General features: G+C 43.2%; 1 protein-coding gene and 1 pseudogene across 1 annotated transcript in view; one reads left to right on the top strand and one right to left on the bottom strand.

Annotated features, from left to right (window-relative positions):
- Positions 1-25,280, top strand: part of LOC126204089 (neuropeptide Y receptor type 1-like) — a 305,126-nt gene that overhangs the window by 105,961 nt on the left and 173,885 nt on the right. The window lies entirely within an intron of this gene.
- Positions 17,595-17,712, bottom strand: LOC126204803 (5S ribosomal RNA; annotated as a pseudogene).

Here is a 25,280-nt window from a genome sequence, read left to right as displayed (position 1 = left end):
TAACCCAAATGTTTGCGAAGTAGAGTAAATATGGTGTACCCATATGTGGAGACAGTATTTGCGCAATGAGGGGAACCAGCCCGCATTCGCCGAGGTAGATAGAAAACCACCTTAAAAACCATTCAAAGGCAGGCCGGCACACAGGACCACGACACTAATCCACCAGGCGGATTTGTGCCGGGAAACGGTACGCCTTCCCGCTTGGGAAGCAGTACGTTAGCCACATGGCTAGCCGGGTGGGCATGTTATTGGGGTTGTCAGCAAAAGAAAAAGTTTCTAAATGATTTGAAATTATCTGTATAGTTTGATGGAAGTAGCTAAATGTTCTCATTCTCAACTACTGGATGAATGTAATCTGGATAATAAGGATGCAGTGAGCTACATTGGCTCACAAAATACACACAGTTTATAACTGCAATATTTGCCTTATTGTCGCAAACTTTTAACATGAGATTAAACCACTTAATGAGAACATTAAGAGAGCATTTTAAATTCTTTAACTTCTTCAATAATTCTGTAATATATTGAAAATCAAAATTTTGTTGCCCCTAGGAGACATTACCTACCCAAGGTTCAATTGGAATCCGGCACTAGGTTGCCATTTAGTAGTATATATATACATGCTGAGTCACTATTGCCACCTACAATAACTCCTAAAGTATGATAGTAGCTGAAAAGTTTGTGGGACAAATCCATGATAAGAAGATTGCAGCACTGCATTGATACCAATAGTCATCACTTCGAACACCTTCTGTAAATGGACTTCCATGCCACCTTTGTTGACCTTCAAAGACCTTACTGTTACACATCACTGGATTCGTCTCGATAGCCCTTATCACCTTATCAGGAAATAAGTACCAAACAATTTAAAAAATTGATCTTCATATCTCTGACATGACCCCACCTAGCAACAAAAAACCAATGTCATATTATGGCCCCCATTGTCCCATGCAACTTTTTTCCCACAAACTTTCCAGCTCCTATCATACTTTCGGAGTTATTCTTGGTGGCAATAGGTAGTGACTCACCAGGTAGTGTGCACTGTTGTCACAGTGCCAAAACGTTGCATCTACATTCTTCAGGGTGAATCACCTACTAACTCTGCCCCTTTCATTTCATGACCGATTCAAGATATTGGAACATGATCTTCAGCACATGATAATGTGGAAACGAGCATGGTCAAACTGAGCCTTCAATAACACCCATCAGCTTTGGGCCATGATGTAGTATTGTTGCAGGGGACGTTATTTGTTAGCCTGTTAACCTTAGAAGACTAAGGGTAGGGGGGGTGGGGGAGTGATATATTGCTAATAGGCCATTGGAAAGTCTACTACTCCAAATTTCATTCCAAAGAAATCATAATTTATATGTTATACACTAGTTAATTACAGTTATAAGATTCCAATGTTATGTTACATACCAAATTAGGTACGAAATGTCCTGTTTTATTGTGTGAATGCATGGTGTCTGCTTTTTCGGATACAACCAAAAGAACAGACACCATGTGAAACCTGAAGCTGTGATAGATATTATGTAAATTGAAGGTGGATGGGGAGAAAAGAAAGGAAACAGAAGGACAAATGACATCAGCTTCATTGGGACTTTATTTGGAATCAGTGGCGATGAGTGAAAATGTGTGCTGGACTGGGGCTTGGACCCCAAATTTCCTGCTTACTACACAATTACGTTAGGCACTGCATCACTCTGACACAGTGTTTAACGCAAATATTCAGACTATCTCGGCATGCTCCCCAGCCAACCCACACTTCCATGTAGCGCCACCTATCCACAGTTCCCATTCATGTCCGAGAGAGCAGACTCAGCGAATTCATATAACTGATTTGCCTCGATGAGCTATGAATCCACAACCCTCAGTGCAGACTGCACATTTACGTTCTACCTCCAATGGGAATCTAAAGTTAGCAAGCATGGAGAACATGGACAGGGATCGCAGGTAGGTGGTGCTAGGTGGGAGTGTGCTTCAGTCAGGGATGATGGCGAGATAGTCCACACATTGGTAGTATACACTGCGTGCAGGAGGTGCAGTGATTAACACAACTACCTAGGAAAAAGGAGATCCAGATTCAAGTGCGGACTGTCACCCATTTTCACTCATTAGCGCTTATTCCGTTTAAAGTGCCGATACAGCTAATGTCAGTAGTTCTTTCCCTATGCTTTCCCTTCTCCCTCTCCGTCTTCAGTTTACATTCCTGTTTTATACCCTGATCCAGTCACAAATTTCACCAAGGTTTAGTTATCTAGAGTGAATTCCTATTCTGTATCTGTGTTTTATTCCCTCATTTTAGTCCCTCAATTTATTTTTTCCTGTTATCACACAGTAATTTTTACTAAATGCATCCCATGGTGGGAGAAGGAGGATCAGGAGTCGACTATGAAATTCTTACAAACGTTGGGTGTATTGGAGAATGCTGTACTTGCCATGTACATTGCGTTCATTTGTGTCTGAACAAGGTTTCTTCTGGTCCACCTCCACAGCTGAGTGGTCAGCGGATATGGGTGGCAGAGAATCCAAGTTCGATTCCCAGTACTAACAAGGATATTTCCTTGGTTGGAGGACTTGCATGGGGTGTACTCAGCCCTATGACGTCAACTGAAAGCTACTTCACTGGCTAATAGCGGCTCCACAGTCTCAAAAGTCTGCAAAACGGTCGAGAGAGCAGTGTGCTGACCACATGTCCCTCCATATCATAGCTGCATGGCACAGCAAGCTGAGGATGATATGGCAGCTGGTAGACATCACTTGAATCTTCATGGTCTGGACAAGGAGCTCGTTTAAGGTTTCTTCAGAGTGAGTGCCATTGTACTGCGTTTCTCTGATTGTTTTGTTTTATGTATTTTAATATTTTCGTGATTTTGTTGTTAGTGCAGATTCTAGTTTATCACTACCCAAAACTTCCCACAGTTGTTCCATTATCTACAATATTTATAATCGTGAATGTGTTCAACTACCATTTCAATTTTTATATGTTACCCCCGCGAGAATGGATCTTCCCATGATTTCTGTACTGGTATCACCGTTTTCAACTTTGGCTATATTCGCCAAGTGATGTTTCTGATAATGAAATTCCATAGTTGTGTTTTTTGCCTGTCTGTTTTGGTGCTACTTTACTGATTTCTTCACTCTTCTAGACTTTTGGCTTTATCTATTGGTATCGTTCTTTACATATGTCAAATAATGTTTCCAATAGTAATTGTAGACGATTAGTGCAAAGTTTATGTTTTCGTCTACCAAACCTACAATTGAACTGTGGTCCTCTAATGGTTTCTGTGAAGATAATGGGTCATTGGTGTCACAAAATGTAGCTATTTCATCAGAAACAGTACTTCCTTGAATATCGATTGATCTAGAACTGACCCTGTTCAACTACTCAGACTGACAATACGCCGATCCGTCTCCTAATTTCTCGTGTCTGGAATTTTTAGGTAACTGAAACCACGAATATTCTAATTTTCCCTCAATTTAGTTCAACAGTACATTCGTGCATGCAAGTAATTACACAAAAACTATAACATTACGAGTGATCACCCAGTTGTCCAAATCAAACAGATTACCACTGATAATATGTTCTTCGAAGTTAACTGAACAACTCGTGTCGTGTTAGTGACTGTAATGGACAATAATGCACAGTGCACAAACTTCTTCGGCACAGCGCAGTAATTCAGAGGAGATCAAATACAAAACAATAAGACATGCAAATGCAGGTGAACATTGACAAACTACATAAATAAAGAAAGATTGACAGTTAAAAACGAATAGAAAGGAATAAAACTGTTAACCTTTTACTTCGCTAGCACTGATTGCAACTGTTTCCACTAATGGGATTAAGTTGGATATTAATGGGTCTGCAGAACTTCTACGATTATAGAAAGAAGTTAATGGGCGAAGTCAGGTTTTTATCATTATTCTGAGCATTATTACTGAAAAGAAATGAAAATCGCATTGCAGTATGAGAGTTTACAACTACATAAAATAAATGACCATAAAAAGTTATTGTTGCTTACGCATTCTGAGCCCTACATCACTGATTAGAACAATATAATTCACGATGGCCCTTAGCCAATGTTCCTTCAAAACAGCCTCCACTAAGCTGACGCTGCCGGAAAATTCCAATAATTGGTGTCGCATTGCTGATTTCCTTGATGGTGGGCGCCTATTGCGAACGTAACAGGAACGGGCACCTGTTTCGAATGTAACAGGAACGCTCGATGCCTGCAGAATTGTTTCCAGTTTCACTATAGGTATGCAGCCACCACTATGACATGCTTGTTCCCTTTAACGTGTAACTTAAACCCGACGTCTTATAGACTCTTAGACAAGTTAGCCACAGTTTCCAGAGCTATGCTTTACTATTAGTTCGCTGCGAGGCACTACTCACATTATATCCGTCCGCACTACGAAAGATCATCAAGTGAATTGTAACTTGAATCATTAGTCCGCAGTTTATACCTAACAACGCGTGTCGCGCACATTTATCTACGTGATCACTTCAATCACGCCTCTATCATCACACCGTACATTTGTAGTTAGAGTTATTTCTACCACTATATGACAAGAAAACGCGTTATCGAATTTTCTGCTTGTTTTCACAATCCGTGCTGCCTACTATCGAAAACAGTATCTTTACAGCGTGCACACAGCTTACAGCCTGTAAATCAGAGTTTTTAGCTCAATGAGTCAAACTGCAGCTCCGGCTAATAATCAACTCGACACGTAGGGAGAAGTTATTGGTAGTTTAACGCGGTACACGCCTAAATCATAAATGTAGCTCTGTTAAGTCACTGAAATTTTTCAGCGGCCACGAAACCAATGTGTAGCAGTATATACGCAGCACGACAATATCTATGTTCTCTTCGTGCCACATTCTTTTTTGGTATCTGCTTCTGTCGACCTGTCGATATAGTTTCACATCGGTCATACATCTCGCTCATACATCGCGTAACACTTTAAAGATTTGCTGCTGTCGGTATAAAATGAATTCAAATAGCATGTTAACAAATATGAAAGCGGACAACACCACAAAAAATGAAAATTACAGTCACATTTATAGCATCTACATTACACAAACACAAATGTAATTGTACCATAACTTATTCTGGAATAACCTTCTCGGTGTTTGATGAAAATAAAACAGAAGATAAGAAAAGAAAATACATTCCGTCTTGAATATTTTATTGTAGGGTAAGTAAAAAGGACTTTTAAGAGTGACCGTAACTGACCCTTGTTAATGAACTGAAATATTGTCCAGCACAAAACATGCTGGAAAGCCTTATTTCGGCTCACCAGTACTTTCTGCCAATGGCTTCTGAGTGAAGGGAAATCAGGACTTCTGGATCCCCAGTTTTTCATTTCTTCAGATCAGGCCTTGTTCAGCCTGCTAGCGTATTGAAACTTACAGAATATTCACTACTGTATATGAAAAGATACCGATTAGTACTCTGTAGACACACTGCATAATCTCAAGATTGGAGTTTCCTGCGCAGTGTGTGGTTTCTGCATTCATAACACGATTCATTCACCAAACTGACCAAACTGTTAATGCTAACAGGTGTGTCCACAGTGTTTAATCCACATGTGTATCAACTCAAAAAATGGTTCAAATGGCTCTGAGCACTATGGGACTTAACATCTTAGGTCATGAGTCCACTAGAACTTAGAACTAGTTAAACCTAACTAACCTAAGGACATCACACACATCCATGCCCGAGGCAGGATTCGAACCTGCGACCGTAGCAGTCGCGCGGTTCCGGACTGCGCGCCTAGAACCGCGAGACCACCGCGGCCGGCGTATCAACTCACATAAGACGAATGACTACGTAGATATTTTCAGCAACAACACACACGCAGCCCTGAGAATCTGGTCACAGGTGTAAGAACTATTCGGTGAGGAGAAGACAGTCAGAAGAAACAACGCAATCTCTTGGCCACTTCGATCGCCTGATCTGTCACCCTGTGATTTTTACCTACGGGACAAATTGAAGTGTTAGATTTACTCTACAGCCAAATGCTATCCCTCAGGCAGTTTTATGAATCGAGCACATCGCTGCAGCATCAAAGGCAACACTGGCCCTTCTCAGCATCTTCTTAGATGCTCAGTCCGTGCTCAGTCTTGCTGTAAATATTTTCCAGGCCAATCTTACTCAACAACCCCGTATTTTCTTGATTTTTTTCGTTTTTTTAACCAAAATGCTCAATTTCTTATGGTCTTCCCCTTGTCTTCATTATACGGTATTAAGAATTTTTACAGTTCTGCGGTTGATGTTTATACTTTCACGCCATGAGGGCCAGTGATCTCATTGGTCACCATTTTGAGATCATAGTTCTGTTTCATTTTGAGGTTTGTTACTACAATGACAAAGTTCGACTGATGGTATCGAAGGCTCTGGTTCTTCCAAGGGGCATGTAATTTAATTGCAGGGGTAATATTTTTAACTCGTGCATTAACCAACATATTAAAGCAAATATGATCTTTGAATGGTACTACGTGCTGTTTTGAATGGCATCTTAAATACACTAACTAGTATAGAGAGCTGTCACTGAGTCTATAGCAGCGGAAAACCAGATCATCGCAGATATTCATAGGCGGTTGCAGAATGTCTACGGAGACTTGGCAGCGAACAAAAGCACGGTGAGTCGTCGCACGAGGTGTCCATCATCATCGCAACAAGGTCGCGCAAATCGGCCCCATCTCCCGCTTGCCGGCGTGCCGCACACAGCTGCGACTCCTGTACTGTTGGAACGTGCGGACACTCTCATTCCAGGTAATCAGAATTAAACATCTCGCTGCACAAATGGACGTCACTGTTGGTAGTGTTAACACACTCGTCCACAAATTGTGCTATTCAAAGATGTGTGATTGCTGGATAATAGGAAACCATAAACAGCGACGATGAACCACAGTACGGAATTGCTTGCGCGTTACGATACTGATCTTGACAATTTTTTTCCGGCCATCTCCACAGGCGATGAAACATGCGTTCATCACTTCCAACCGGAAACAAAACGGCAATCTGCGGAGTGATGCCACACCACCTCTCCTCGTAAGAAAAAGTACAAACCGAAATCTCAGTTGGTAAAGTCATGACAACAGTCTTCAAAGACTCTGAAGGGGTATTCCGTTCGATGCCCTCCCTCGCAGGGCAACGATCAACTCGCAGATGTGTTGTTCTATCCTCAGGAAATTGAACAAACGACTTCAGCGTGTTCGTCGCCACAAAAATACAAACGAACCTCTTCACTACTGAAATATTAAATGCTCTGAGTAACCGGAAGTCACCCATTGAAATTTTTTGTGATCTATCAAAGGCTTTTGTTTGTGTGGATTATGGAATACTTCTAGATAAGCTCAAGTATTGTGGTATGAATGGGAGAGTGCTCCAATGGTTTAAATCATACCTAACCGGAAGAGTGCAGAAAGTTGAAATAAGCAGTTCACATAATATGCAAAAAACTGGTGATTTCTCAAACCGGGGAACAATCAAGAATGGGTGCCACAAGGTTCGGTCTTGGGTCCTCTGCTGTTCTTAATATATGTTAATGACTTGCCATTCTATATTCATGAAGTTGCAAAGTTGGTACTTTTTGCCGATGATACAACTATAGCTATCACACCCGACAGACAAGAATTCACTGGTGAAATTGTAAACGATGTTTTTCAGAAAACCATTAAGTGGTTCTCTGCAAAAGGGCTCTCATTAAATTTTGACAAAACACAGTATATACAGTTCCACACAGTAAATGGAATGACCCCATTAATAAATATAGACTTCGATCAGAAATTGGTAGCTAAGGCAGAATATTCAAAATTTCTAGGTGTATGCACTGATGAGGGGTTGAACTGGAAAAACACACAGAGGACCTGCGGAAATGTTTGAGTTCAGCTACTTATGTTATTAGGGTCATTGCAAATTTTGGCGATATACATCTGAGTAAATTAGCATACCACGCCTATTTTCATTCTCTGCTTTCTTATGACATCATATTCTCGGGTAACTCATCACTGAGTAAAAGAGTGTTCATTGCACAAAAGCGTGTAATCAGAATAATTGCTGGAGCTCAGACAAGATCATTCTGCAGACACTTATTTAAAGAGCTAGAAATCTTCACTGTAGCCTCAACATATATATATATATATTTTCACTTATGAAATTTGTTATTAACAATCCGAACGAATTCAAAAGTAATAGCACTGTACATGGCTACAACACTAGGAGAAAGGATGATCTTCACTAATCAAGGTTAAATATAACTTTGGCTCAGGAGGGGGTAAACTATGCTGCCACAAAAGTCTTTGGTCACTTACCTAATAGCATCAAAAGTCTGCCAGATAGCCATATAACATTTGAAAGTAAATTAAAAGAATTACTTAATGGCAACTCCTTCTACTCTTTAGATGAATTTTTGGATATAGTAAGTGGGTAATTTCCCAACCCCCACAAAAAAATATTAAAAATATTGAGTGTCATGTAATATTTTGTCTAATGTAATATCTTGTATAGACACCTTTTATTAACCTGACACGTTCCACATCATTACGAAGTGTCGTATTCATGATCTATGGAACAAGTACTAATCTAATCTAATCTCTAAGCCATGACAACGCAACACCTCACACAAGTCTGCGCCTCCGAGGGAAGCTCACAAAGCTTCACTGGACAGTTATTCTTCATCCACGTTACAACTCGGATCTCGCACGTTCTGCCTTCCATCTCTTTGGCTCCATGAAGGACGCACTCTGCTGGGAGCAGTGCAGTTTGTTGACGCAGCAAGACGTTGGCTCCAACGACGACAAATATAGTGGTACCTTGTGGGAATACAAGACCTCCCAGTAAGGTAGCAGTAAGGCCGTTGCACTGAACGAAGATTATGTTGCAAAACAGAGTTTTGTAGCCAAAAGAGTGAGGAATAACATAGTGCATTGGAATCCTGAATGAAACCAACTTGCTTTAACAGAAAAAAGTGTTGCATTACTTATTTAACGCCCTCGTAGTACATGGCTAAGGCGAAAAGGCATATGAAACATGTGAAGAAACTGAAAACAAATGGTTCTCGGAAGGAGTAATTCAGCATGGAGAAAAGTCAAAACAACCTTCGGTGAAATTAAAAGAAAGTGTGGTAACATTTAGAGTGCAATTGAAATTCCACCGTTAAATGTAGACGAGGGAGCAGGTAGGTGGAAAAAGTACATTGAAGGCCTCTGTGAGGGGGGGGGGGGGGGGGTAGACTTGGCTGATACGTGATGAAAGAAGAAATAGGAGACGACAGGGAAGAGATAGGGGGTCTATTATTATGTATGAGACAGGCGATGTATCATCAGATTTTCGGAAAACATCATGCACACAGTTCGGAAGACAACAAGAGCTGAGAAGTGCGAGAATAATCGCTCAGTCAGCAGTCAGCTTAAGAATTCATGTAGCCAAGTTGCTGATAAACGTAATATACAGAATAATGGTAAAAAATTGAGTATGTTAGATAACGATCAGTTTGACTTTAAGAAAGGTAAGGGCGTCAGAGAGGCATTCATGATGTTGCGCTTCATAACAGAAGTAAGACTGAAGACAGTTCATTTGATTTGTTGACCTGGAAAAAGTGTTCGACAATGTAAAATTGTGCAAGATGTTCGACAGTCTGAGAAAAGTAGGGGTAAGCTGCAGGGAGTGACAGGTAATATACACTATGTACAAGAACCAAAAGGGAGCAATAAGAATGGAAAAACAAGAACTAAGTGCTCAGATGTTCGACAGTCTGAGAAAAGTAGGGGTAAGCTGCAGGGAGTGACAGGTAATATACACTATGTACAAGAACCAAAAGGGAGCAATAAGAATGGAAAAACAAGAACTAAGTGCTCAGATTAAAAAGAGGTGAGGTAGGGTTGTAATCTTTCTCCCTACCGTTCAATCTATACATCGGAGAAGCTAAGATGGAAATAAAAGAAATGTTCAAGAGCAAGATTAACATTCAAAGTGAAACAATATCAGTGCAAAGATTCGATGATGACATTGCTATCCTCAGTGAAAGTGAAGAAGTGTTACAGGATGTGTTGAGTGTAATATGGATTGAGAGTAAATCGAAGAAAGATGGAAGTAATGAGAAGTAGTAGAAATGACAACAGCGAGAAACTTAACCTCAGAGTTGGGTGCCACAAAGCAGACGAAGTTAAGGAATTCTGCAACCTAGCCGGCCGGTGTGGCCGTGCGGATCTAGGCGCTTCAGTCTGGAACCGCGTGACCGCTACGGTCGCAGGTTCGACTCCTGCCTCGGGCATGGATGTGCGTGATGTCCTTAGGTTAGTTAGGGGTAAGTAGTTCTAAGTTCTAGGGGACTGATGACCACAGATGTTAAGTCCCATAGAGCTCAGAGCCATTTCTGCAACCTAGGCAGCAAAACAACCCATAACGGACGGAGAAAGTAGGACATAAGGAATATATCACCACTGGCAAAGACGATGTTCCTTTCCGAGAGAAGTCAACTAAAGACACAGAGAAGAAGGGACAGGATGACAGGACGTGTAGGAAGACATCAGGGAGTAGTCTCCATGGTACTAGAGGGATCTATAGAGGGTAAAAATCTTAGGGGGAAATAGATGTTGGAATACATCTAACAGATAATAAAGTACGTAGGTTGCAAGTCCTACTCTGAGATGAAAAGTTTGGTTCGGGGAGGAATTCGTGGCGGTCCGCATCAATCCAATCAGAAGACTGGTGTGTCATGTAACTCTTGAAGTTTGTACTTGTTGGTGACTCTCGCCTAAGCACAATGTAAAACGGGAAGATAGAAGATAAGGTACTGGCGGAACTAAGGCGAATCGTAAGTAGTGTTTTGATTGCCCAGTCAACAGAGTACTTGTCCGCGACACGCGGATGTCCCAAGTTGGAGTCTCAGTCCGGTACACAGTAGTGATCTGCCAGAAAGTTTCACCTCCCTTATAGTTCCACGCTTATTACACCGACCTGATGTAATTCTACCAATAAATCTCTGAATTTCTTCGGTGGCTACTGTACAGTTAATGAAGACCCCAAAAACTCTAGAAGTACTCTGTGACTGACCGCATTAGCATTTGGTATGTGGTTTCACTAGCAAATGCATCATAAATTTGCAAAATCCCTCCAACAAAGCAAAATCACCCTTCACCTCTCATGCAACATATTTCGCACCTTACTTTCAGTTCAAATAGCTTCATAGTGTATACGACTACCTGATCTCACTCGCTCTTCTAATTTTCTCTTCTCAAGAGGGCATCAACGGAAGTTCGTTTCTTTTTAATTTTCACCTAAATATTCTCTCGTCTAGTGAGCTTATCTTCATTTCTCAACTACAGACCATATGTTATATTGGTGCGAAACATTGTAGCGTTCTTGTTTTGTGTATTGATGTCCCGGTTGCTATGGGTTGATTTATCGATTGTCATTTCTTATTTGTAGTCCAACGTTGCTATTTCAGTTTATGTATTGTTATTTTGTCCTTTAATTTGGAACATTTCTGACGTTTTCTTCTGTTTGAGTTCAGTGGAGGTGTGATAGCAGCGGAGGCAGCCAGAAACATTTTCGCCGCCTATGGCGATAATGACATTGGACAGAGAACGGTAAGAAAACGTTCTTCTTGTTTTAAGACAGGGAGACATTCGGGATTTGATGAAGATCGTTTAAAAGCATTAATCCACTGTGATCCACGTCAGTGTACTCGAGAACTGACAAATGTGACGAAGTGTGATCATTGCACCTTCATGCGACATTAACAAGCAATGAGGAAGGTTCAAAAATCGGGCGTAAGGGTACCACATACCCTAATCCAAAACCACAAAAATCGATGGGTGGCCATATGTGTACCTCTGCTTGCTCGTCATCAACTGTCTCATAAAAAAAAAAAAACGACCATTCCTACGCGGTATCGTTACTGGTCACGAGAAATGGTGTCTTATGCTAACATAAGGAAAAGAAGGGAATGATTGAACACGAACAAAGAAGCAGCTCCCATCATTACAAAGACGTGCGCGTATCGACAAAACATAATGTAATGCAATTAGTGGAACAGCAACGGTTTGGTGTACTACGAATTGCTTCCCTGAGGTGACTTTACTGTCAACAATTGAGACATCATGCAGACGCAATCCAAGAACAACAACCAGGAAGACGGCGTGAAGTGATGCTACCCCCAACCATACCGCCCGCCCGCATTCTGCTAGAGGCCCTCAGTTTTTCACCTTTTTCTCTCTCTCTCTCTCTCTCGAATAACCTTTAATGAACTTCCTTTTACGATGAAAATGAGCTCCGAACATGGATCGAGGAATTCTTTGCCTCAGATCCACGTGATTTTTACAGTGGATGAATCGAGAAGTTGCTCAGCGTTTGCAGACTGTTATATATGTATTACAGACAACTAACATATCTGTTATTTGAATCTGTTGTGTTTTTTTTTAACCTATGGAAGAATTCTAAGAACTTATGCACCAACCAATATTTATACAAACGTCTGATATTCAAGAATATAGCGAATGCTGCACTGCGGGCTGTACACATTAGAGGACTCTGAAACATCGTAACTATGTTCGTTCATTGTTACACTTGCGGAGTAGCTGAAAAACATAATAGTCCTTCTATCTGCCACCAGGTGAAAATATGGTACTTTATGTGGTGTCACCGCCAGACACCACACTTGCTAGGTGGTAGCTTTAAATCGGCCGCGGTCCATTAGTACATGTCGGACCCGCGTGTACGAAGCCTTTCTCTCATTTGCCGAGAGACAGTTAGAATAGCCTTCAGCTAAGTCCATGGCTACGACCTAGCAAGGCGCCATTTGTAACATTGCATGTATCTTAAGAGTCTCACTTGATTCGTCAAGAGCGATGTACCACAAGGATGGAATAAAGTTAAGTATTTCCGCAGCTACGTACTTTTCTTTATAGCATTCATTACGTATCTTGTTTCAGACCTCACGCCATCCTTCGTGCACAAATAGCGTGCATCTCGGCCACCCTCAAACACACTGTGTCGGCTCTCGTGTCGACACAACACTTTAAGCAGTCACAGCGTCAATTGTTTACTGTTTGACACCATTAAGAAGTTTGGCGCCTGGCGACGCGTGATGATTTCTTTTGTGAAGCGACCGTCGGTGTAAAGGGTTAAGAAGGTTCATGTTTTCCGTACGAAATTCAGTGGCTATTGAGAAGGGAAACCGTGTATTGGTGCTAAAATTGTTTCATCAGAACGGCAGCAATAGTAGCACTGCATAACGGGAAAATGGGCGACAGAAGCTATTACGAAGAGACTCCATGTCAACAAATGGGGTAAACAGTACGATCGAGAAATTTGAAGAAGCAGATGAATTAGGTGGTGCAGCAGAGAGAGGGCGGAGGCCCATTCCGTGGGCAGTTGATGATGAAGTAGCTTTAAGTATAGCTGACCATCCAGCTCATGCCTACAATTCTGCAGCCAGCGCTCGGTCTGTCACGGGCACTGACTCCCTGGATCAACAATTCAGGAAGAGTTTACAGCCAGTTTTACACATCCCTACAACATTCAGAATGTGCACCAAATGAAGCTCCAAGATACGCTACTTTGCCGTGACTTTTCCCTTCGTTTTTGGGCTCACATGAAACGTTGCCGCTGAATATTCTTCAGACGTAAGAGGTACGTATTCATCTGCGCGGTGACGTTGCTGTACGGAATAGTCACAGGTGGGGTTCACTCCATAATATGTTGTGCAGAAACATCCATTGCTCTCAGCTTACGTGACTGTGTGGTGTAGTTTCACAAGTTCCTTCATTGCTGGTCCACTTCTCTTCGAGGAGATGACATTTCGCGGACCTGTTAGGTGTACAGTGAAGTCTGCACGTTACGAGGATCTGCTTGTGCTACACGTGACTCCAGCTTTGCAAGAACGCAACTGTGTTCCACACCACTGTTTTCTTGCAATTTGGGGTGGCACGACTTCGAGAAAGGTTTAATAACAACCGCATCATCTCTAGGCAATTTCAAGATGTGTGACCTTCCTCATCTCCCGACCTAAATCCCTGTTACTTCTGGTTTTGGTGATATCAGACAGATCGTGTCTGCAGGGGTGTTTCCGGACTTGTCCTGATACAAAGGATAGCTTATGATGACATATCGCTCTGATTACACCGGATGTGCTGGGAGCAGCGATGACATGTCGCTCCGATTACACTCGATATGCTGCGACCAACTGTCGACCATGCCGTGTTACAGGTGCAGCGTAATTTCAAAGTTTGGAGATCATACTAGTCACATGTTGGAGCTTGTGACCATATCGTAATAAACGTGCCAGCTCTACCGTTATGATGTGTTTGACTGTTCTTGCCATTTTCCTGTATCCATACCACATTCTGACTGCCCACAGCGTCATATTTTCACCTAGTGATTATAATTGGAACCGTTATTTTTTCAGCTTACTCTGCGAGCGCGCCTATTAATGATGGTACATGTCTACTATGTTCCAGCGTCCTTCCATGTATGGAGCCCCTAACTGCAGTACTCGCTACGCCGACAGTTTCGATATAACCATCCAGTACAAACACAAAATCTTTCGAGGATCTTTGAGAGTTGATAAATACTTTGTACCAAGCTATTGCCGGTGGTCAAGTATGATATCGCGACCCATAGCACACCAGCCAGCGAAGCTAGTTACGACTTCACACAGCGTACAGCACAGTTTGCGTCAATATTGACTACTATGGCATTAATATGAGCAGCAACGATCCCAACAAACTTCTCTGCAGCTCGCCTTAAGTTACTTCTACTTCTGTTATCCATAAGCAAGAAGTCATCCCAGTCACTAATTTCGTTTGATATTGTTCTTCCCTTAACAAGCGCTGGTACGGTTCGGAGTAAAATGCTTTTTGGAAGTCAAGAAATACTCTATCTATCTGACGGCCCTGATCCTTAACTTTCAGGATGTCATGTGAGTAAAGTGTGAGCTTGTCTTCGAGGACGTCATTCTGTTCGAGACACGAAAATGGCTCTGAGCGCTATGGGACTTAACATCTGAGGTCATCAGTCCCCTAGAACTTAGAACTACTTAAACCTAACTAATCTAAGAACGTCACACACATCCATGCCCGAGGCAGGATTCGAACCTGCGACAGTAGCAGCAGCGCGGTTCCGAACTGAAGCGCCTAGAACCGCGCGGCCACCACGGCCGGCTGTTCGAGACACGTCTTGACATCTGAACTCAGACTATGTTTAAAGATTTTATAACAGATGTATGTAAAAGGTTTGGGACGGTAGGTAAGTGGGTAACTTCTGCTATTCTTGTGGATGGTCATGACTTGTGCCTTTTGCAGTTACTGGCCGAAGTGCTTTTGTTCCAGGAGTTTATACAAATTCTCTATAAAGTCTCATAGGGCCGCCATCGGATTGTGGCGCTTTGTTTAACTTACGCGCTTTCAGCAGTTTCTCGACGGCACTGACACTAGTACGTGCATCACTCAACTTTACAGTGATGAGTGTGCTCAGTCGGAGAGGTTCTAGGTTTTTATCTTGTAAAATACACTCCTGGAAATTGAAATAAGAACACCGTGAATTCATTGTTCCAGGAAGGGGAAACTTTATTGACACATTCCTGGGGTCAGATACATCACATGATCACACTGACAGAACCACAGGCACATAGACACAGGCAACAGAGCATGCACAATGTCGGCACTAGTACAGTGTATATCCACCTTTCGCAGCAATGCAGGCTGCTATTCTCCCATGGAGACGATCGTAGAGATGCTGGATGTAGTCCTGTGGAACGGCTTGCCATGCCATTTCCACCTGGCGCCTCAGTTGGACCAGCGTTCGTGCTGGACGTGCAGACCGCGTGAGACGACGCTTCATCCAGTCCCAAACATGCTCAATGGGGGACAGATCCGGAGATCTTGCTGGCCAGGGTAGTTGACTTACACCTTCTAGAGCACGTTGGGTGGCACGGGATACATGCGGACGTGCATTGTCCTGTTGGAACAGCAAGTTCCCTTGCCGGTCTAGGAATGGTAGAACGATGGGTTCGATGACGGTTTGGATGTACCGTGCACTATTCAGTGTCCCCTCGACGATCACCAGTGGTGTACGGCCAGTGTAGGAGATCGCTCCCCACACCATGATGCCGGGTGTTGGCCCTGTGTGCCTCGGTCGTATGCAGTTCTGATTGTGGCGCTCACCTGCACGGCGCCAAACACGCATACGACCATCATTGGCACCAAGGCAGAAGCGACTCCCATCGCTGAAGACGACACGTCTCCATTCGTCCCTCCATTCACGCCTGTCGCGACACCTCTGGAGGCGGGCTGCACGATGTTGGGGCGTGAGCGGAAGACGGCCTAACGGTGTGCGGGACCGTAGCCCAGCTTCATGGAGACGGTTGCGAATGGTCCTCGCCGATACCCCAGGAGCAACAGTGTCCCTAATTTGCTGGGAAGTGGCGGTGCGGTCCCCTACGGCACTGCGTAGGATCCTACGGTCTTGGCGTGCATCCGTGCGTCGCTGCGGTCCGGTCCCAGGTCGACGGGCACGTGCACCTTCCGCCGACCACTGGCGACAACATCGATGTACTGTGGAGACCTCACGCCCCAAGTGTTGAGCAATTCGGCGGTACGTCCACCCGGCCTCCCGCATGCCCACTATACGCCCTCGCTCAAAGTCCGTCAACTGCACATACGGTTCACGTCCACGCTGTCGCGGCATGCTACCAGTGTTAAAGACTGCGATGGAGCTCCGTATGCCACGGCAAACTGGCTGACACTGACGGCGGCGGTGCACAAATGCTGCGCAGCTAGCGCCATTCGACGGCCAACACCGCGGTTCCTGGTGTGTCCGCTGTGCCGTGCGTGTGATCATTGCTTGTACAGCCCTCTCGCAGTGTCCGGAGCAAGTATGGTGGGTCTAACACACCGGTGTCAATGTGTTCTTTTTTCCATTTCCAGGAGTGTAGTATTGGGAAACGGTGTTAAAAGTTTCAGCTGTGCTTTGATAACCTTAATTTATCTTTCGTTGTAATCCATGAGGGCTTCGGCTCTAAGTTTTGTGGTAATGATTGCCTTTACGCAGGACCAAAATTTCTTTGAGTTTTGTGACAGGTCTTTCTATAAGATTCCGATTCTTTACAGCCTCACACATTGCTCTACTGACAGCCAAACTCGTTTTCTTTAATATCTAACTACAGCACTGTATTTCGATTTACACTAATTGTGCAGTAGTTTCTAAAGAAATTCCTGCACAGAGAAAGTATACCTCGTAGGGTCCCTCCCATCACGAGTGTGTCTACCACGTACACATATATTTAGTGGTTGGTCAGTTATTCTTCTAGATTTTATCCAGATTTCCTCTACATGACCATGCTAACGCCCATGCCCACTACTGCCTCTTTATCTAGTTAAAAAAAGGTAAAGCTGTCATCAACATGAACATTGGTTTGAACATCGTAGTTCTTCACTAGTAACGTCATATAGCATGATTCGCTGATATGCCCCGAAAGTCAGGTTCAGCGGCCTAATTGGAAAGATTTTTCCCTATCCTTCGCGCCCGCAGGCACTTTTGTTTCAGGAAGTATGGATTCTCCACCGTAAAGACAAAAGTACAATTGTCAACAGCACACGGCTTCCCGGACGGTCAGCCATCCAAGTATTTGCCACGACCGACAGTGCTTAACTTTGGTGATCTGACGGTAACCAGTGATTTCACCTTGGCGCGGCCGTTGACAGTTCTTCACTAGGCATGGTCCTTTTGGAAGTAGTGAGTCATTGTCTTCCCTCAACCTCCGAACTGATCTAGGTTACTGAACATAAAAGAACTTTCAACCTGTTTTAGTTACCCTTTGAACTACGTTAATCATCGTCGCCCCAACCGCCTTATGGTCACAGATACCAGTTTCAATGTTGACATTATCCAAGTGGTCAGGTCTGCTTGTTGCCATTCGATCAAATATACGAGGTGCGACAATAAAGTAATGATTTTCTTTGCAAGATGTGGTGACCCTGCAGGCTTGCGTAGGCACAATATCTTTGACCTCGGTCTATAAGCTGCTTCTAGTCCAAGCAGCACCTCGATGCAACTACTCAACCGTGAGTTGTGCTGTAATAAGCTAACACGTGTTTGTGTCTCTCGTCACGGAAATGGAACCACATAATATTGCGCAACGGTATGCCATTTCTTTTTGCGCTAAATTGGGTGAAAACGCGACGACTACTTACGGTAAGCTTCAGAAGGCTTTTGGAGAGGAAGTTATGTCAAGAGCTCAAGTTTTTCGTTGGCATAAAATGTTTAGTGAAGGCAGAACGAATGTTGAAGATGAAGAGCGCGGTGGACGACCATCAACCTCACGGACGGATGTCCATTTGGCCAGGGTGCGTGAACTCATACGATCTGATCGAAGATTATCCATGAAAATGATTGCAGAAGAACTGAACATCAATAGAGAAACGGTTCGTCTAATAACAACTGACGATCTTGATATCGATTCTGAATCGCGATAATGCGCCATCCCATACTGCTCTGTCAGTACAGCAATTTTTAACCCCAAAACAAATTTCAGTACTACCACAGTCACCTTGTTTACCAGATATCGCTCCGTGAGACTTTTTCTATTTTCAAGAGTCAAAACGGCGGTCAAAGGACACAATTTTCAAACAACACAAGATGTCCAAAAAGCTGTGACGAGGGTCTTGGAGGATATTACAGAAGATGAGTTCCAGAAATTTTACCATCAATGGGAGAAGCGCTGGAAAAAGTGTCTGCAATCATAAGGGAACTACTTTGAAGGAGACAACACTAAACTTGACTAAAACGGTAAGCATCATTTTTTTCCACATGTCTCGTTACTTTATTGTCGCACCTCGTATTTCCATCATGAGCGGGTTTCCGGACTATCTCAACTCGGTAGCTTTCAGAGAAGGCATTTAGTATTGTTTCACAGTTTGTCTCTTCACCCCCATGATTTAGAAAATTTTAATTTGAATCTTGACGTGCCGATGTTAAGAAGTGCACAGAGTCTCCGCCAAATCTTATCACGAGATTGCTAGAAGTCAACGAGGGATACGAGAACAGTGTCTTCACTGAAAGCCAGTATTTAGTACTTACAGATGGCCAGTCACACAAACAAAACACGAAGTGTAGTCTTATCCGAATTACCTCGACACTGAGAAAGCTGCACCTTAAACTCAACATTAGTTTTTGTCGAACCAACAAATTTTTCTTGACAGAAAGTTTCTAGTGAAGAACTCTTAAATATTACATGAAAAATACACAGAGTGACAAAACTCATGGGACAGCGATATGCACATATTTAGATGGCGGTACTACCGCACACACAAGGTGTGAAAGGGCTTTGGTGGAGCTGTCATTTGTACTCAGATGATTCGTGAGAAAAAAGTTCTTAAAGCGATTACGGCGGCGCGACGCTAAACAGACTTTGAACGCGTAACGGTAACTGGAGCTACATGCATAGTACGTTCTGTTTCGGAAATCATTGGGGAATTCAATATTCCGAGATCTACAGTGTCAAGTGTGTGCCGAGAATACCAAATTCCAGGCAAAATCTCTCACAACGGAAAACGCACTGGACGACGGCCTTCACTTAACGAACGGGAGCAGCGGCGTTTGCGTAGATTTGTCAGTACTAACAGGAATAGAACACTGTGTGAAATAACCGCAGGACGAACATATCGGTAAGGACAGTGTGGAGAAATTTAACGTTAATGCTTTATGGCAGCAGACGACGGACGCTATGCCTTTGCTAACAGCACGATGTCACCTGCCGCGTCTCTCCTGGGCTCGTGATCATGTCAGTTGGACCCTAGATTACTGGAAAACCGCGACCTGGTCATACGGGTCCCTGTTTCATTTGGTAAGAGCTGATGGTAGGGTTCGAGCGTGGCGCAGAACTCACGAAACCATGGACCCAAGTTACCGACAAGGCACTGCGCTATGTAGTGGTAGATCCATAAAGGTGTGGGCTGTGTTTACATGGAATGGACTGAGTCCTCTGTCAAACTGAACCTATCATTGACTGGGAATGGTTATGCTCGGCTACGTGGAGACCATTTGCAGACATTCGTGGACTTAGGTTCATTAAAACGATGGAATTTTTATGGATGACAATGCGCCATGTCACCGGCCACAGTTTTTTGCGATTGGTTTGAAGAACACTTTGGACAGTTAGAGGGTATGATTTGTCCATCCAGTTCGCCTGACATGAATCGCATCGAACATTATTTTGTGGGACATAATCTAGATATCAAATCCGGCACTGGCAACACTTTCGTAATTACAGACGGCTATAGAGGGAGCATGTATCAGCAGGGAACTTCCAAAGACTTGTTGAGACCATACCAAGTGCATTTTCTGCACCACGCCGAGCAAAAGGACGTCCGACACGATATTAGGAGATATGCCATGTGATTCGTCACCTATGTGTACTGTCAAGAGGTTAGACTTAAAGAAGCGTCTTCTGCTTTACGAATCGGTGTTTCTAACCGCTACACCACGCTCCACAATGTAGTGCTTTTCTGATAGACAGCAGAACTTCATCTTTCGTAACTTTACTCTGTGTTGAGTAATGCACCATCTCTTCGTACGCCGTCATGGATGGTGACCAGCAGTAATCTCTACCATAGACACATGGTAATCGATGGCGTACTTCCTTTTATAGCAGCATCATCAACATCGATGAGGCCGGCAGCAGTTCGGTACAATCTCTTCACACCTGAGCTTATATTTTAGGAATGAGATATTTATATTAGTTGTCAGTTTATTGTTGTGCGGCAAAATAAGATCAAAATATCAAATTTAAAAAATTTGTGTGATTCATGATATGTTGGAAACGATTAATATTAATGTTACAAAATAAGTGAGTATATATGCGATGCTCCGAAAACTGTACGAAATGCGTAAAAATTATTGAAACAATGACAGCGTAGTGCGGGAAGTACAGTTCGCTCCCGAATGTGCCAAATATATCGTTGCATTAGTGTGATGAAATAAATTATAATTATCTGTAATGTACAATGTATTAGCATTTTGCAGCATATTATTAACTTATTCTAGTTCGAAATTACTAGAAACAAAACGAAATCACCTTTGTTTCTCCAAGAGACACTGACACTGCGATAAACATCTTACTTCAGGCAGATACCGGCACCTATTCGCAATATGCAGAAACGAAAACAAGTGATTTTCAGTAAGCACATACAAACCGGTTTTGGTTTATGCCCTATGAATCTGAAAGCATAATAAATGGTATTAGATGTGCTTGTTCTGTCTAATGGATTAAGACGTAAAAGAAAATTAACTTTGTTGTAAACCGAAAAGGAAATTTTTTTTAAATGGATCACAAAGATGAAGGTTCGAATTTTCGACTGAAGAAAAATGACCATATAACATCTCAGTTAGTAGCGCGACCAAATAAATATTCAAATACATCACACACAACAACACTCCACTAACACTAAATATATGCCCATGACGCAACAAAATACTGTTGAATAGAAATTATTATCATCAAAGTGGCCGTTCTTGTCCGACATAATGGACAAAGGTTTTTGATTTTCGACTAGAACGAATATTTATTCATAGTAAATGATGCACCTGACGAACTTCAGCCAAGACGAATAACAGATGCGGAATACGAATTGAGAAAGGAATGGGAAATAAAAAAAACGGCCTTAATGGCTTTTTATAATTTCTCGTAATGCACTAAGTAAATTTGAAGGACGAGAGCGAGTTTAGATTTCGCGCACGCCACGCTTCTGGATTCTTACAGGATCGCTGCAAAGCTCAAAAACATCGCAAATCACGTAAACTCGACGTGGTATGCTAAACCTGACGTATAAAAAATGACATACGTGGCACGAGATGACTGAAGGGTAAAAATCTTGTAGTTTAGAAACGCGAGCCTCACACACAATCCTCGTTACTAGCCTCGTACCACCTAAAATTTTCGTCTTCGACCAGTGGTCCTATCTCAGATCGCTCGGCTTAGGACAATTTTGACTGTTAAGGTTTGGACGTCCTGTATAAGCTTTGTTTATAAAATGGAAGTTTGGAAGTTTATGTCCCTTAAACTAGGATGTCACAAAAAACCCTCTATGTCTGACTTCCAACGAACGCGATAAAATCTTATTCCCATGGGGATCTCACGTATGGAAGCATGAAAATTTCTTTGATTGGTGTTTAGTAGTTTGGAAGTTCATGTCCAATAAACTAAAATGTCACAAATCCCCACTATACGTCTGACTTCCAACAAATGCGATGAAATCGTATTACCGAGGGAACCTCATACGTGGAAGCATGAGAATTTCGTTGACTGGTGTTCTAAGTAGGAATTCTAAATCGGAGCGAAGAGATAATTCAAGGCTCGCTGGACCCATTGCAATGATCACTCTGCAAACTGTGTTTTCATATCAAATTTACGAATCCATCCCATTGTGCTGCTCGTTCTAACACTTTTCTTGTCAAAGGTTTCATTGTGTCTCTACTATTAAATAATAGTTTTGAAGTGTTGTTGTTATTGTAAAATTACTATTCAGTGATAACAATAATTGCGTGTGGCAAAACGGTCTGTTAAAAGTGCCAAAGCTGCCCTAGTTATTCATCCAGGGGAAGGTAATCTACAGTTCTAACTTGGAATCCGATCCAGGTGCCGTTATTAACGATTCTTTCCGTCACTGACACATGAAGACTAGTGGGTTAAAGGCAGATTAAAATTGTCGGTGTTCCGGCCGGGATTCGATTCTGCAACTTTTCCATTAGACCACCAGCGGCGGCATTATTCGGCGTTAAAGATGTGGTATCATGTACCGATATAACCCCACAGGCGTCACCGTTGGCAACGGAATTGCAAGTTTTCGTGGGACGCCGAAAGCGGTCGCGGGGGATCTAATGGACCCAATGGTGCGTGCCCGCTGAACCAGGCCTCCAGAGGCTTAGTGCCACGAGCGGTCTTACCTACAACACAGTCGTTCGTGCTTCGTACAGTGAGTCTCATCCTAGTTGACATAGTGTCAGCTGGACTCTAATTCTTGCTGGGTTGTTTGCAACTAGTGTTCGTTCGCTTGGGGAAATACAAGGTAAGTAAATCTTCTGTTTGCTGCGTTAACTTGTTTGCTAATCATTTCTGCTCGTTTCCAGCTTTCCTACAACGACAGTTGCTGCATCGCTCTGTACCCCACCCTTCCTTACTCTTACTATGCGACTTAACTTCTGAGCTCATCAGTCGCCTAGAACTTAGAGCTAATTAAACCTAACTAACCTAAGGACGTCACACACATCCATGCCCGAGGCAGGATTCGAACCTGCGACCGTAGCGGTCGCCCGGGTCCGGACTGAGCGCCTAGAACCGCTAGACCAACGCGGCCGGCTCTTACTCTTGTGTACGAAGTGATACACAACAAAAGAACCAATGAAACCTTTGGGAAAGAGTGGCACATACAAACTCAGCTTTAGTTTGGTTATGAGAACATGAGAGAAGCAGGTCACTAGGAAAGACAAAGTGAAACTTAACGGAACTTTTAACCGAGAACCGTCCTTACGATGCAGAACGTCACATTTTACATGCTGTTCAGAGAAGCAGAAAGATACACGAAATCAATGTACATTTAACACAGACAGCCACCTACTTTCAAGCGACCACATACGAGGGCAGTTCAATAAGTAATGCAACACATTTTTTTTTCTCGGCCAATTTTGGTTGAAAAAACCGGAAATTTCTTGTGGAATATTTTCAAACATTCCCGCTTAGTCTCGAATAGTTTCATTGACTTCCAACAGGTGGCAGCGCTGTACGGAGCTGTTAAAATGGCGTCTGTAATGGATGTGCGTTGCAAACAACGGGCAGTGATCGAGTTTCTTTTGGCGGAAAACCAGGGCATCTCAGATATTCATAGGCGCTTGCAGAATGTCTACGGTGATCTGGCAGTTGACAAAAGCACGGTGAGTCGTTGGGCAAAGCGTGTGTCATCATCGCCGCAAGGTCAAGCAAGACTGTCTGATCTCCCGCGTGCGGGCCGGCCGTGCACAGCTGTGACTCCTGCAATGGCGGAGCGTGCGAACACACTCGTTCGAGATGATCGACGGATCACCATCAAACAACTCAGTGCTCAACTTGACATCTCTGTTGGTAGTGCTGTCACAATTGTTCACCAGTTGGGATATTCAAAGGTTTGTTCCCGCTGGGTCCCTCGTTGTCTAACCGAACACCATAAAGAGCAAAGGAGAACCATCTGTGCGGAATTGCTTGCTCGTCATGTGGCTGAGGGTGACAATTTCTTGTCAAAGATTGTTACAGGCGATGAAACATGGGTTCATCACTTCGAACCTGAAACAAAACGGCAATCAATGGAGTGGCGCCACACCCACTTCCCTACCAAGAAAAAGTTTAAAGCCATACCCTCAGCCGGTAAAGTCATGGTTACAGTCTTCTGGGACGCTGAAGGGGTTATTCTGTTCGATGTTCTTCCCCATGGTCAAACGATCAACTCTGAAGTGTATTGTGCTACTCTTCAGAAATTGAAGAAACGACTTCAGCGTGTTCGTAGGCACAAAAATCTGAACGAACTTCAACTTCTTCATGACAACGCAAGTCCTCACACAAGTCTTCGCACCCGAGAGGAGCTTACAAAACTTCAGTGGACTGTTCTTCCTCATGCACCCTACAGCCCCGATCTCGCACCGTCGGATTTCCATATGTTTGGCCCAATGAAGGACGCAATCCGTGGGAGGCACTACGCGGATGATGAAGTTATTGATGCAGTACGACGTTGGCTCCGACATCGACCAGTGGAATGGTACCGTGCAGGCATACAGGCCCTCATTTCAAGGTGGCGTAAGGCCGTAGCATTGAATGGAGATTACGTTGAAAAATAGTGTTGTGTAGCTAAAAGATTGGGGAATAACCTGGTGTATTTCAATGCTGAATAAAACAACCCCTGTTTCAGAAAAAAAAATGTGTTGCATTACTTATTGAACTGCCCTCGTACAATTTCCTTTTTCTCCACTTAGATTACAAACTTTGTTCTTCACTTTCTGTTAAATGTAACGGTTTACACATAGTATAACAGACCCTACTTACATCCTTCTACGCGTGCCTTTGTCCCGCATCGGCACATGGTCGACATCGTTATTAATGCGTTTGGCATGGTTTGTTTAAGGGATGGCCAGATGCCCTTACCGTCTGCGAGCAGTGTTATTCATACGAAAGCGCAATAAAGTTTTTCTAAGTGTCTGCGAACCGTGCAACATACGCAAGACTAGGGTAGTAGCCCGTATTCACCAAG

The sequence above is a fragment of the Schistocerca nitens genome, chromosome 9, assembly GCF_023898315.1.
Source record: "Schistocerca nitens isolate TAMUIC-IGC-003100 chromosome 9, iqSchNite1.1, whole genome shotgun sequence".
NCBI lineage: Eukaryota > Metazoa > Arthropoda > Insecta > Orthoptera > Acrididae > Schistocerca > Schistocerca nitens.
This window is presented reverse-complemented; position numbering and strand designations above follow the sequence as displayed.